Source organism: Phacochoerus africanus, chromosome X, assembly GCF_016906955.1.
Source record: "Phacochoerus africanus isolate WHEZ1 chromosome X, ROS_Pafr_v1, whole genome shotgun sequence".
Taxonomy (NCBI): Eukaryota; Metazoa; Chordata; class Mammalia; order Artiodactyla; family Suidae; genus Phacochoerus; species Phacochoerus africanus.
The window spans coordinates 38,130,040-38,144,925 of NC_062560.1; the positions used below are offsets into that span (position 1 = coordinate 38,130,040).

At 57.7% G+C, this 14,886-nt stretch overlaps 1 protein-coding gene across 3 annotated transcripts in view; it reads right to left on the reverse strand.

The window, feature by feature from the left end:
• Positions 1-14,635, reverse strand: part of BCOR (BCL6 corepressor) — a 123,215-nt gene extending 108,580 nt beyond the window's left edge. For 2 of the 3 annotated variants that reach the window (XM_047765848.1, XM_047765847.1), the window contains exon 1: positions 14,404-14,635. The gene's annotated coding sequence lies outside the window, so the exon portion shown is untranslated. The remainder of the gene's footprint in view (positions 1-14,403) is intronic. The other variant, XM_047765843.1, reaches the window with a different exon arrangement.
• Between the last annotated feature and the right edge of the window lie 251 nt (positions 14,636-14,886).

Sequence of the window (14,886 nt, forward strand, 5' to 3'; positions counted from 1 at the left end):
CTTTTTCATAAAATCCATATTTGCTTTATGGCTCGATTTCTTTTACCCTGGCCTAATTTTAGCTCTCCGCCTCCCCCTCGCCCCCCACAGAATGTATGCAGCCTCTTGAGGGTACAAACTCCTATTATAACGTAGACTCTTCTGTTTAGAGCCAGTGCTAATTAAGCTTAGTCCTCAAGAGTACCCGGCATGGCTTTCTTTTTTCCCCCCTCCAGTGACTCTAAGTTCTTTGACACCCCTCACAGTGAGGGGTAGGGTCTGGGTTCCCCCGGCCTCTTGAATCTGGGTGGGCCTGTGTCTCATTGTAGGCTGCGGACTACGGGAGAAATGACACCGCACGATTCCCAATTCCCGAGGGTGGCCTGGAAGAGGTAACACTGGCGAGCTTGGTTTTGGAGCCTTGAGCTGCAGCTCTTTAACTTCAGGTCCTACTCCCCTTAAGCCACCATACTCTGAGGAAGCCCAAGCCCCACTGGGGGCCCTAAACCTGTGCTGTGGAACACATCTGAGGTCCCAGCCAGCAGCGGGACAGGTCGGGAAGGCGGCCTCTGGGTGCTTCCAGCCCCCAGTGGCTGAGTCTTTCCCCCAAATGCTGAACCCGCCGAATCCACGCGCAGCGTTCAATTGCTTCTGCACTGGCCCCCTTGCAGCTGGCAACCTCTGATCCTCCCTTCCGTGCTAGTAAGTAGGGCCGGTCAGTTTTATAACATGTGGCTAAATCCATAGAAGGCAGCGAGCTGCATTAAGACCAGAAGTGTGGGAGTTCCTGTTGTGGCTCAGTGGTAAGGAACCCGACTAGGCTCCGTGAGGAAGCAGGTTCAATCCCTGGCCTCGCTCAGTGGGTTAAGGATCCGGCGTTGCCATGAGCTGTGGTGTAGGTTGCAGATGCGGCTTGGATCTGGCGTTGCTGTGGCTGTGGTGTAGGCCGGCAGCTGTAGCTCCGATTGACTCCTAGTCTGGGAACCTCCCTATGCTGGAGGTGCGGGCCTAAAAAGCAAAATAATATTAAAAATAAAAACTAAAAACAGAAGTGTGGAGGGCAGGACATCTTTCATTATGACCCAGATCCTCTACCTTGGATGACACAACAGCTCGTTCTTTCTAGAATCCCTGGAGGATGGACAGTAACCTGCCTTCTCCAATCTGATCTCACATTTCCCCTAAAGGACCTGGTTGAAAGGACCCCATTTGTTGTTCCTTCCTGACCTACAAGGGAGCCAGTTCACTGGGCAGAAGAGAAGGACCACACATTTCTACCTCTACCAGGGCATCTTTTTTTTTTTTTTTTTTGCCACACCCGAGGATGCATAAGTTCCTGGGCCAGGGATGGAACCCTCACCACAGCAGTGACAACACCAGATCCTTAACCCACTGAGCCACCAAGGAACTCCTCTACCGGGCTAGCTTTGCTCTCTCTTTTTTTCTCCCCTCCCTTTTTTCACTCTTTCCTTCTCCTTCCCAACATTTTTCTTGCCTCTTCTTCTTCTGTCTTTTTGCCTTTTCTAGGGCTGCACCCACAGCATATGGAGGTTCCCAGGCTAGGGGTCTAATCGGAGCTGTAGCCACCGGCCTACACCACAGCTCACGGCAACGCCGGATCCTTAACCCACTGAGCGAGGTCAGGGATCGAACCCGCAACCTCATGGTTCCTGGTCGGATTCGTTAACCACTGCGCCATGATGGGAATTCCTCTTGCCTCTTCTTTAAGTTTCTCAGGTCGGGGATGACGGGGGCGGGGGGGGGGGGGATGGAAGGAGGGTCCACTTCATTTTCTTCCCAATTCCTCCACAAATCCCACTTCTCATTCCCTGACCCTCAAGTGGATGTGTCACAGGCCACATGAATGCAACACTGAGTCACCTTTGCTAGGCCTCACCCACAGAATCGCTCAGCAGTGCTCTTGGCCTCTCCCACCCCCCCTTTCTCCTTCCCTGAGGCAGATCCTCCCAGTCTCCTGCTGCCAGGGCCCCCCACTGACCCTAACCCACGGCCTGCCCTCCTGGGGGAGTGCTGAGCTGGGGGGTGCAAGACATCTGGCCTGGGGAGGGGAAGATGGGGGGCCAGGTCCTAACCCCTTCCCTGCCCCCAACGCGCACGCGTGCACACACACACACACACACACACACACACGTAATAAGCTTAGCAGCCAAGGAGCAGGAAAAAAGAACAAGCCGCCTGCCAAGTGGAGAAAAACAGGCCAAATTGTGTGCGGGGTGGGGGGTGAGAGGTGGGGAACGACTGAAAAAGCCAGAATGGGCCAAGCTCAAGCCGCAAAGGGAAGGAGGCCACACCCTCCCTGCCCTGCCAAATGCCAAGGGGTGAACTTGTCAAAGATGAAATACAGCCATGAAACAGGAGCAGAGGTCAAGCCCAAGGGCCAGTTCTCCCCCAGACCACAGAAAGCCAGTACCAGCTGGGATTATCTGCCAGCCACTCATCTCAAGTGGCCTGGCCCTCAGGGCACAGGCCGGGCTCAGCCACAATTCAACCCTGCGGAGGAGCTAGCGCCCGAGAGCCTGGGACCTGCCCCTTGCCCCGAGCCTGAGTCCAAAGGCTGGCACGGTTCCCCAGCTCATAGCTTTGGGGCTCCCTGCCAGCTGGACAGTGGGGTCCTGCGGCTCTAATTCACCAGGCTACTGGAACACAGAGCTTTAGAGACAATTCTCTCTGCTGACCCAAATCCCAGGCCAGTGAGATCTGTGCCCAGCGAGGGCCTTGCATGAACCTTCCTTCCTGTGCTTCAAAGGATATCAGCTCAAACCCTCTATCACCCCTTCAAGAACAAGGGCACACCGTTTATATTCATATCTTTTTATTACCTTCTTGGTGCTTTACCTGCAGTTACTTCACCAAATCTTTCCCCAACCTGCTGAGGGGGGCATTCTCATGCCCTTTTCCCAAAGAAACTGAGCTCAGAAAGTTTACGCTATGGGCAGAGCTCCCACCATTTTTTTTTTCTTTTTAGGGCCACATTCCCGGCATATGGGGGTTGCCAGGCTAGGGGTCCCACTGGAGCTGTAGCCACCGGCCTACACCACAGCCACACCGGATCCTTAACCCACTGAGCGAGGCCAGGGATCAAACCCATGTCCTCATGGATGCTAGTCAGGTTCGTTACTACTGAGCCACGATAGGAACTCCCCATCGTAAGCCCAGATGTGTCTTGCTCCAGAGCTTTCCCCACACCTGTGATCTCCCAAACATTTTGATCAGTATTTTGTGCCAACCTGCGCCAGGCTTGTGAAGATAAATGACAGTCTCTGCTCTTGGGGAGTTTGTAGTCTAGTGGGGGAGACAGAAACACTACAATAAGGTAGAATGGGGCTCTGAATGTGGGATGGTTCAAGTACTGGGGACCCTTCTGAATGTCTTGATCTTCACCTCACCTCTACTTTCTTAGGTCCTCTGGTTTCTTTTCACAAGGCCACTCTGCTTTTTGTTCTATGGCTGCACCCGCGGCATATGGAAATTCCCAGGCCAGGGACTGAATCTGAGCCAAAGTTGTGACCCCAGCCTTAGCTGCAGCAAGGCAATGCTGGATCCTTTAACTCATTGTGCTGGCCTGGGGATCGAACCCACACCTCTGTGGTGACCCAAGCTTATGCAGCCAGATTTTTTTTTTTTTTTTTTTTTGCTTTTTAAGGCCGCACTTGCGGCATATGGAGGTTCCCAGGCTAGGGGTCCAATGGGAGCTATGACTGCTGGCCTACACCACAGCCACAGCAACACAGGATCCCAGCCTCATCTGCGACCTACACCACAGCTCATGGCAACGCCGGATCCTTAACCCACTGAGCGAGGCCAGGGATCAAACTGGGATCCTCACAGATACTAGTTGGATTCATTTGCGCTGCACCACGACGGGAACTCCCGGCAGCCAGGTTCTTAACCCACTGCACCGTGGTGGGAACTCCAAGGTCGCTCCTCTTATCCTTCCTTAGGTAGTAGCCACTGGCTTCCCTTCTAAGCCTGATTCTTTTCTCCTATCAACCTCCTATCAACAGGATGGCAGGGATCCTGGCATCCTACTTGCCCGGAGAGGGCTGCCTTGGTTCAGCAGATGTCCTTGGCCTCTGGGGCCCCTCTGGGAGAAGCTAGACCCTGCAGCCCCAGGCTTCTTCAGTTGGGACATGGGCACAGGGGCCTGGACACTGAGCAGGCTGGTAGGCCCTAGCAAGGCTTTTATTGAAGCCTGTTAAAGGGCTTCGGGCTTCCTCTGATGAAAGGCGCTTAAGTGCATCTGGTTTTGATTACAGGGGAGGAGAAAGCCAGGCGGTCTCTCGGGGGTTGGACCAGTCATCTGGCTCTGCCTTCCTCCAGGCGGAGCAGACTGCTGGTGAGGCCAGGAGGCCAGGTGTGGGGGGCAGGCAGGAAGCAGAGCCATACAAAACCCTCCAACTCTCCGAGGCTCCTGACCCCAGCCCCTGGCTCTACCAGGCGGGGCTCCCAGAAACAGCATGGTGCTCAGAGATGTCAGGCTCCTTTGAGAAAGTCAAGTTTAGAGTGACTGCTGCCCACAACAGCTCTTCACTGGTTTCCAGCCCCTCATCTCCCCAATATCCCCCTAAGAACCCCTGACCCTCCAACAGCCTTCCTGCCTGTTCTCCCTAAGGCAAAGTTGAAATAGGCGTCTGCCTCAAGGGTTTCCGCAAGTGATGAAAACTAAGGAAATGCAGACTTTTAAAAGTTAAAAAACCCTTCATGTTTTCTTTCTCCTTCTTGACCAGCCGGTATCTTCTCTATAAAGCAGACATCGTTAAGGCGTCCACGTCACTGTAACTGACAACTCCGCTGAATTAGAGGGAGAGATCAGTATTAAAGTAAGGTGGCTGTCCTGGGCTGTCACCAGGGAGTCCCAAGCCACTCTGTGCCCTGCACCTGTCCCTGCGGGGGATTTCACCGTGGGCACCCAAAGCTCTTGGGGGATGGGCTGGGTTAAACACAGCACGCAGTTGGAGAAACGAAAATCCATTTTCTTATTCCCGCCCTGACTTAATCCTGCTGCGTGTTATTATTGTCGAGTCTCTTCTCACCAGCGTTTCTAAAAAGAAAACCCGTGGGTCTGCGCGGCCCTTCGCCGCCTGCTCGGCTTTTATTGTGCACGCAGCCTGCTCTGTCTGCGTGGATCCAGCACGTCGTGTCGTGACCGCCTCGCAGGCGCGCACGGACACCCTCAGATTGGCATTTTGATAAGAGCTGGGCGCATTGTCTCAGCTGCGAGACACACACAACACGCACACAATGCAGGGCTACAGACCCCTGGCCAACCCTCCTCGCAACCCGTAATTAGAGATGACCTTTGCGAAAGGCAATTAAAATATGGTAATGATCGATGTGCTCGCCCCTTTTCAAAGAGGAAAATACACAGGTGTCGGCTTCGGGAGGCTCCACCTGGCCCGGTCAGGAGGCCTCCTCCGGCTTATGAATGAACTCTTTTTCTCCCGGGAAGCTTCGATTCTCTGCTACCTTCGCGAGCGCTGGCTCCCCTCCTCCCCTCCCCTCCCCCACCAGTGCTCAGGCAGCCAGGAGCCTGCTGGCGGCGGCGGGGCTTTGTCATCGGAACGCACACACAGACACGCACACGCGCGCACCCGGCCACCACGGGACCGCGGCGGCCGCTGCGCCTTGTCCTTCCTCGCTGCGCTCCCCTCCCCGCCCCCTCTTTTTAAGAGCTGCTCCAGATCCTTTCTTCTGTCTTTTATGTGTGCGGTCCTTTTAATCCAGGAGCTCGGGAAGCGGTTTAGGGGGCCTCCCGCGGGGCGCAGGACGGCAGGGCTCAGGTCGCGCGCGGAGAGGACGCGTGGGCAGCTGGGCTTTGTTCTGCCCCTTGCCGGGGTCCCGGGGCGGAAAAGCCTCTGCGGCGCTGGGGCCCACCGGTGCATCGGCGGGCTAACACCAGCACCTCCCCATCCCCCACCAAAACTGGAACGTGAAATCCTCTCCGGAGGTCACTCCGCACTTGGTCCGGGTGGGGCGCATCGCCCTGGGGAGGGTCTCCTGGTCCACAAGTGGCTCTCCCCCCACAGACAAATGTGCAGCGTCATTATGGTGGCTCCTGTTGCTCGAGGCCCCTGGGGTGCTCCCTGGGCCGGACGAGAGAAGGGCCCAGGGGCTGGGGCTCCCCGGGGAGCTGCCCGGAGGAGACGCCGCGTCGGTCCCTCCGGCCTCTCCCGGCTGCCTTCCCGGACCGCGAGCACAGAGCCAGGGCGGCCTCTCGCCTTTCATTACCGGGCCTACGAAAGCAGCAGCCCAGGCAAATATGTAGCTATTAAAATTAATCGCCCTGCGTTGTCAGCTGAACATAATGCAAATTATTTATGGGCTGTCTGCGCAATATTTATCATCGTGCAGGCTCCAGGCGCTTCGTGCCTCCCGGCCTCCCCCGCCCGCCCCGGCCCACTCAGGGCGAAGCTGCGCGCAGGCTGCAGCGGCCAGGGGGCTCTGGGCACCCAAATGGGGTTCCAAGGGCGAGGCCGCGCACCAGCCTGCCTTACGTTACAGGTTGAGAGCCTCACTTTGGTGTCTGGCACGCATTCTACATTTGTTGGAGGCCTACTACGTGCAAAATTAGGAGGTCTGCGAAATTAGGAGTAAAAGAGGGGAAAAAAAAAAACATTTGAAGAAATCGGAACCAAGAAGACAAGCTCGGGCTGGAGGGGCATTGCAGTTGGAGGCTCCTCGGCTGCCCAAGTGGATTTTAGGTGGCCCAAGCCTGTTCTCCAACTCGCAAAACCCTTGTTTGTGGAAGCTGGAAACGCACACAGCGAAACCCAGAGCATCGGAGGTGCCCGACGGATTCGAGTACAATACTGTCAACTGGAACAGGAATTCAGTGTCCTTAAAACTTGTTTGCAGATCGCAGATAACAGATTAACTGCTAATTGTCGAAATCGGCCAACCATTTAGTTTATCACTGCTGGGGGCCCCTTGGTATTCGCTGCACTTTTTATATGTAAAAACTGCCTTGGTACCTCCTAAACGGCTTTTGTGTGGCTTTTGTTTCTCTTTCAAATACGGTGTTTTAAAAAACAGCAGCAACAGCCACCCCACCCCCTCTCCAACCAAGCCTTCTCTCTCGCTTTCTCTCTTTTTTTTAAACAACAACAACAACAACAACCCAGGATGAGAAATAATCTATAGGACAATCCCCCCCTACTGGTCGGTGCTGGCGTTAGGGCTTTTTACGCAGATCGAGTCGCCCTGGGCTGCAGAGGTAAACAGGCTTTCTGCACCGTTGCTAAATGAATCACGAGGGGAAGAACGGAGACTGTGGGGCGGGGGAGGCCTTGGGATCCGGGCTGGGTGCCAATGGAGGGGAGGGCGCAGCTTGAGGGGTAGTGGGGTGGAGGCGAGTAGACCCTGCCCGGAGGCCTCGGGGCCAGGGAGGGGAGAGAAAGGTCGGTGGGCGGTCCAGCCAGAGGCCCCCGCTTGCAATCTGCGAGGCGGAGTGAAAGCGCAGCCTGGGCCTCTATCCCCCGTGCGCCTGGGCGCCACCTGGGGCCGGTCACGCTGCGTGAGTCCATCTGCGGGGAAGGAGGTCACCCGGCGACCCCTCCCACACACAGTTTTAGCAGCTCTGAGCCTTTGGGATGGAGAGGCCGGCCTAGGTCTTTCTTCTGATGTTCATTTTAAGCAAATTATTGCCCTTGGTCACTGTCCCCACCCTAAACGCCAACGTCACCTCACACTTAGCTAATCAAGCCCCAGCCAGGGCCTACTTCCGGGGTCCTGGGGGGTGGTGGCGGTGGCCTGGCTATCTATAGCATCTGCTCTCCAGACAAACAGAAGGATACAGAGCCAGAAAGCTTATATTCTTCATCCGGTTTTCTTCTTAAAATGTGATTTGACTCAATTTAGAGGTGTTTTTTTTTTTCTTTCCATTTAGCCCCCACTTTTGACAGGGATTTTTTTTCTTAGAACATTCTAAAGACTCTCCCATTCCCTCCAAAACTGAATTTCCAGTGATGTAAAAAGAAGGATGTTCAAAGCCTTAAATTGCTTTTGGAGTCCCTTTATCTGTACATTCCTGGATGGATCTGAGGAAGGGCTGGTTTTCACTTTTTTTTTTTTTAATCAGCAAATCACGGTGTTTCCTAAGGTGAGCGAGATTGAACAGTAGTCACAGTGACTCCAAGGGGGTCATGCCCCATTTACAAAGGGCTTTAAGACTTTGGTTCTCAGAATCCCACCTGAGAGGGGCAGGGTGAGTGTTGCTGCTCCCATTTACAGATGAGGAGACTCACACCCCCACCCCGACTCCTCAACAAGTTTCAGGAATCTTGTCTTCCTCGGGGCCAGAAGCCAGCTGAAACCTGCTGCCTCCTGCCTGGGTCCACCCTTCTCCAGATCAATGCCATTTCGTAAATGCTGCATCCTTTGCTGAGATGGATCTACTGGGACCCCAGCCCCCCTCCGGGGCTGAAGCAGCCCCGACCGCCCACATTTTAGGCAGCTCTTTCCACAGCCTGCAAACCGCACGGATCCTCTCCAACAACTGTCTGTTTACTCACTTCCCTCCACTCTAGGCCCGGGAGGACAATTTTAAAGTGTTTCTGCAGACAGACCCTCTGGCTGCGCCGGAAGTGTTTTATGGACCTGTGAGCCCAGTTAATCCCAGGAGGGGCGGCAGGATTAGTCCCTGGTGTGGGTGGGGGATTCCTGTATTAAGGGTTAATCCTCATGGGCGAGGAGACGGGGGTCAGCTGGCTTCGGCAATGTGTGTTCCCCCCATTAAACTCTGAGATCTGGACCGAGGTGGATGGAAACTGAGGCATGGGGGGGGAGTCCCCCAAAGCCTCGGATCTTCTCGAGGCAGGGTGTTTGGGGCTGGAGGGCAGTCTGCATAGAGGCACCCTGGGAGACCAGTTCGGGCATCCAAGGAGCGTGGAAAGCACTGCGGTGTGCTCCCCCCACCCCAGGTTTTATTCCTCCAGCCCTGTGGAAAGGAGGAGAGCCGTAACCCGGGGAGGGAGCCGGAAAGAAACACTTAATCACCGGCGTCTCGCTGCTCGTCACGCGAAGATGGCAGCGGCTCCCCTGGGTTTCAAGGTTCCGGGAAAGGCGTGTGTTCTGCCTTGAGGCAAGCCGGCTGCTGCGCTCCCTCCCTCAGCTCAGCGGCCAGGCTGGGCTCGCGGGCTGCCACCAGGCCAGCCTGGTCCTCTGTGGGCCTTGGCGGTGGCGAGGGCAGCGGGGCCCATGGGTCTTCTCCAGCGAGAAGTAAAGGCTGGAGGAGGTGAGATGGGGAGCTGATCGTCCAGCGCCGCCTCGGACCAACTCCCCCCTCTCCAGCCACACTGGCCCGGGCACTCCCGCCGTCAAGCTTCAGCCAATACAAGACATGCAGGATAGACTCCTACCAGCGGGGTGGCCGGAGAACCAGCCGGCCTTCGTGCACAGGGGATTTATCGCCACTCCCATCTAGGCATAGGCCCCACTCTCCAGTTCTCCCCTCTGACCCCCAGGCCATCATGAAACACCTAGCTCACAGGTCTCTCCCGCCTGCTGCCACCACTTCCCAGGGACGGGGGCAGTGGGGGATCCTTGGATTCTGGCTGCACGCCCCAGGGCGCCACCGTATGCCTGGACCCTGGGGAGAAGCAGAACAGCGCACAGCCGCTCCACCTCGACACCCCCCAGGCGCAGCACACGACCGCCACGGGTTCCCAGGCGCCAGAGCCTGGGAGGAGGAAGGGGAGACTGAGGAGGAAGGGGAGACAGAGGCCCGGGAAACTGACTGTGCGCTTGAGACCAATCTGTGTGTGTGTGTGTGTGTGTGTGTGTGTGCGCGCGCGCGCGCGGGGTGGCGGGGGAGAAGGGATGAGTGTTTGAGGGAAGCAGCAGGGTGAGTGTGAACAACCCGGAACCAGCCCTCCCAATCAGGACTTGCTTATCTGGCCTCTCCAGCCCCCAGCCGTGAGGTTCCGTGCCCAGGGCTGGCAGCCCGAGTGGAGGGGAGCCCGGAGCTGCAGGAGGCGCAGCTTCTCCGTGGGAGGAGGCCGGGGGCGCGCCCGGGGGCTAAGCACCTAAGCACCCGGCTTGACCCAGCCACCCCGGCAGGCGGTTGTTTTAGCCTCGCTTCTCGGGACCACTGACTCTCGACGATAAGGAGTTCCTCCGCAATCGGCTGTCCCCAGGCCCCAGTCACCTCCGGCGGACGTGACCACCGGATGCTATGTGGCGAGGTGGGGCGGGAGGCCTTTGCACTGCCTTCCCTGGTCCCTTCGCAGCCGCGGAGCCACAATAACGTGCTTCTGTACGACGCTCCGGAACTTTCCTTTGCAAAATAAGGGCTAAATGTTGGGTTTCTCATCTTTTTCCATAATGATTTGGAAGGTGGGGGTCCAACACCCCCCAAACAGCTCGCCTTCCCTACACAACACTGGAGAGGCAGCGCAGCCCTCCCTTCCTCCCTCCCTCTGGTGGCTGCAATCCTGGCCCTGGCCCAAACTGTGCCGCCAAGCCGCTTCACAGTTCTGGCCTCAGCGTTCTCATCTGTAAAACGTGCCAAGAATAGTGTCTAGCTCACAGGGTTGTTTTGATTTTTTTTTTTTGTCTTTTTAGGGCCACACCCATGGTACAGGGGTGCAGGCTAGGGCTCCTATCAGACCTGCAGCCGTTGGCCTACACCACAGCCATAGCAATGCAGAATTCTTAACCCCCAGAGCAGGGCCAGGGATCGAACACACACCCTTATGGATACTAGCTGGGTTCGTAGGGCTGAGACACAACGGGGAACTCCCACAGGATTGTTTTGAGAATGTTAGGAGTTAATAAAGTGCCTAGAAGTCTGCCAGGCATACAGTGCTACAGTGTTTGTTGTTAGGATTTGGTACCCTCCTATCAGGATGAAGTTGCCGAAGGCCTATAGAGGATCTGGGCAGGGTGGAAAGGGCATTACTGTTCACAGAAAAAGTTAAGAAGGCAAAATGCGCTTGAACGGTTTCGACTAGACTTTCCCTTAAGGCCTGTGCGTGTGGTGGGGGTGGAAGGGGGAACTGTGCTTTAATGGTGCTCATTTAGACTGGATTAATGGGAAGCTCCTACCAGGGCTCAGGCACCATTACCCACCCTCTCCCTGAGGCTTTGGGTGAACAGCACCGGTTTAGAGGCCATCCAGTAGACTCTTCCAGGCCACCCTTTCTGATGGCTCAAGGCCACCTCCTATAAATCAGTTCTTGGAGGCACCGGGCAAAATCCACATCCTCTGGGGATGTAAGTTAGCCAGTGTAAGTTAACACTGGTCCAGGGCTGGCATGCGGCAGGCCCCAGTCCCTGGGCTGCTGGTGGGTCTCATTTTAGGGACACCCAAATGCACCACTATTTATGGTGCATTTAAAGGCTAAATAGAATCAGATTTATAATTTCAAAAAGCTCGAAATGGGGTCTCCTAGGCTATGGGTAGGAGTGGGGGCAAAGAAGGGCCCGGAGGCGGCCTCGGAGCCACTCACTCCCTGCCTGGCCGCTCCCAGGTCACTCATAATTCATTAGGTGGGACAGCCTTTTCCTTTTCAAAGACAACGCAAATGGCCTTTCCCTTACGTGGCGGCCGGCGTTCGCCTCGCCTCATCGCTGAAAAGTGCTGGCCGTGCGCTCTCGCTCTTAGAGTTGATCCTTATCGGAACTGTGCGTGCCAAGCTGCCAGCCCCGCGAAAAGACAAAGACGCGGGCGCCTCCGGGGGGTTCCCCTTCACAGCCTGCGGCTCCCAAGCCGCTGCCCCAGCCAGCCTCCGGAACAAACCCGGAGCCCGAAGTCAGAATTCCAGTTCTCGAGCGCCACCCGGAGCGTTCACATTTCCCCTCCTGGGAGGCGGCGTGGTGCGCGGGTAAGAGCCCGAGGGCGGCGATGGCAGACGGGGGGCGGGGGGGGGGGGGCTCCCCGCACCCAGCTGCACGTACGCAGAAAAAGAAAAAGGAAGAGAAAAAGGTGGGCTTATTAAAGCTAAAACCCAGGACCATCCACTATGAAGTGCAAACAACCCCGGGCAGGAGTTTGTAAGGAGCAAGAAATCCCCCAAATAGAAACTACAACTAAAATAAATCTCCGTTTAGAATTATAGTAGAAGTCCTCGAAGGTGGAGTGCAGAGGGGACCGCGCCTTCTTAGGACACACTCGGGCACTGCCAAGATACATCATGCTCAGCCCAGCACCTCCTCACACACGTTTAATATCAAGCAGACAGCGGGGGTTTCATTTACGGATCAGCCAGTTCTCACAGTATTTATAACTGACTCAACGTGTACTTGATTTTTTTTTTTTAAAGATTAATCTTGCTTGAAAGATACATGGACAACCTGTATTTAGATGGGCTAAGTTCCCGCAGCTGTCTGCCCACATCTGTCTGGTCTCTCTAAGAATCCACGTTTTCTAGACCGGGAAGGGGCAGGCGGCCCTCGTGGCTCCTCCTTTCGGCGGTTTCCTGGCGAGGCGCCCATCCTCCCCAAGCACCGGGAACGGAGGCGGCCGCATTAATACTCGCGGGCAGCCTGCTCTGACCTATACTGTCATTTTTTCCATCGGTCAGAAGCGGGTGTGGGGGGGTTTCTCCTCCAAGGGGCTCTGCACGGATCATTGGGTTTTCCCCGGCGAACTTAACACCGAGGCAAAAGGGGCAGATGGAAACCAGGCCTTGGCTGGCCGGGCGCGCGTAAGCGCCGCACTCGGCAGCTCGACGAAAAGCCAGGGCTGGATTTCCGCGGCCCGGGCCCGGCGGCCTCCCCGCGCCGGCGCGATCCTCTCTCCCTCGGGCTGAGCAAACGTGCTCGCCTAATTCCGCCCTGGAGACAGCAGCTGTGAAGCGAGGGGGGTGGGGTAGAAGAACCCGCAACTTTCCCAACAGAAAGTGTTTGCGCACAGGAGAGGTGAAGGCCCACCCGATTCTGTGCACGTACCGACACAGCATCTAATCAGTGTCATTGCCAGGAATACGCTTCCGCGGCGGGCGACACCCCGGCCCCCGGCAACCTGCAGGAGGGAGGGGGGATGCAAATGGCGTCTCGCGTCGTCCCAGACTCTGCACCGCTCCCGCTGGCGCGACTCGGAGCAGACGTCGCAGCGAGCCAAGCCCCGTCACTCTGGGGACACGAACACGCTGGCAGCCCGCGCCCCTCTCCTGCGACCTGGTCGCGGGAAAGGGAACTAGCAACTACTCCCCGTTCTGAGGTCATTCCCCCCCTGCCCCCACCTCCGGAAGAGCCGCCCTTCTCCGTTGGCGGGGCGGGGTGGGGGTGGGGGGACGGGGGACGGGGACGGACGACTTTGCGCGGCCACGGCTCCGCGCCTTTCCCGCGTGGCGTCGGAGAGGAGCGTGGGAGGGTTTCCCGTCCAAGGCCTGGCCACACTCTCCACTTTTCCAGGCCTCGGACTTGAACCTCGTGGACTATAGAGCAGAGGAGGACACTTCTTCGGGCCCCTCTGGGGAGGAGGGGTACCGAAGTCAGGCATTCTCAAGGGCTCCGGCGAATGGCCAAGTTTGTGTCCTTTCCCTCCCACGCTGGAGTAGCGCTCGCCACTTTGGGGAAGCGTGAGACTCCTCATCCCCGGCCACGAGGCCATCCCTGTCTTCAAGGTGGGGCCGATGGTCTCTCTTCAGCACCCTCTCCCGCTCTGCGGCTCCCGCACGGCTCCTACAGTCCGGGGAGGCCCCCAGAGACGGCCCGCGCCTTCTCTCGCCCGCTCTTCCGGGGCGGGGGGGAGGCGCGTGGGTCGTGTGCCCTACGACTCCAGCCCGCAGCCTCCGCGGAGCCGCCTCGGCAGCCCTCCCCGCCCGGAGTCGCCCTGCGGGATGCAGCCTCCCCCACGCGTAATGAGGCACCCCTGGGACGCAGGCAGGGATGGCGGTTCCGGTCGTTCCGGGATTTGCGTGCAAGAAGAAAACAAGGCCGGCGACTACAGGAGCGGCGCCTCCATTCTTGAGGTTCAGACGCCCGCGCGGTCTCCGCGTCGCTCCCGCTATCGCCACTCCTGCCTGGGGGGGCCTGCTTCTGTTACCCCCCCCCCCCGCCACCCCCCAGGAATCCCTCGTCCCGCCCGCGCCGCACCACGCGGAGCTCCGAGCACGCCGGCTCCCACCCCAGCCCCTCCATAACTCGCGCGCCTTCCTCGCCCCGGGCTCGGGCGCCACTCGCTCTCAGCGCCCGGAGTACGCCGGTTCCACCCTCGGCTGCGAAAGCCGCCGCCCCGTGCCACCCCCGCCCGGCCCGGCCCGGCCCTTGTCCCAGCCCGGCTCCCCCGCCAGCTGCGCCGCCACCGCCGCACGTGACCCGCCCCCGTCGCGGCTTCCGCTGAGCTGCCTGTTCCGGAGCACAAACAATTTCTGCTCTGACGCGGGGTCTCTCGGGCCCCGGCGTCCTCTCCTCCCTGCCTCCCCCCCTTCCGGGTATGAGAACTCAAAACAACTCGCTGACCTTCGGGCCGACCAGCTCTGGCTTCCACCGACTCCGGCATTCCGTTCAAACCTTGCAGCGGCAGCTTCTAAGATTTCACTCCGCGCTGGGCTGGGGGGAGGGAGGGATTTATCCGGGAGGGGATGTCTCAGATCGAAAGAGCCACTTCACGCTCCTTCCTCTCCTCCGAAGTGAGTTTTTAGACTATACGGAGGCCCTGGGGAAAGCCGCGCGCGAAGAAAGCCCCCCCCCAACACACACACACACACACACACACACACACACACACACACACGCGGAGGCCCTGGGGAAAGCCGCGCGCGAAGAAAGCCCCCCCCACCCCAACACACACACACACACACACACACACACACACACACACACACGCCGCCTTGACTAGCGCCTGACCTGATTTCCAGGGCCACAGCCTAGCGGCAGAGGGTCTAGCCAGCCTCGGGTCTGGCTGGCCTCGGAAATACTCTAAGCAGTGGATCAGAGCTCGGG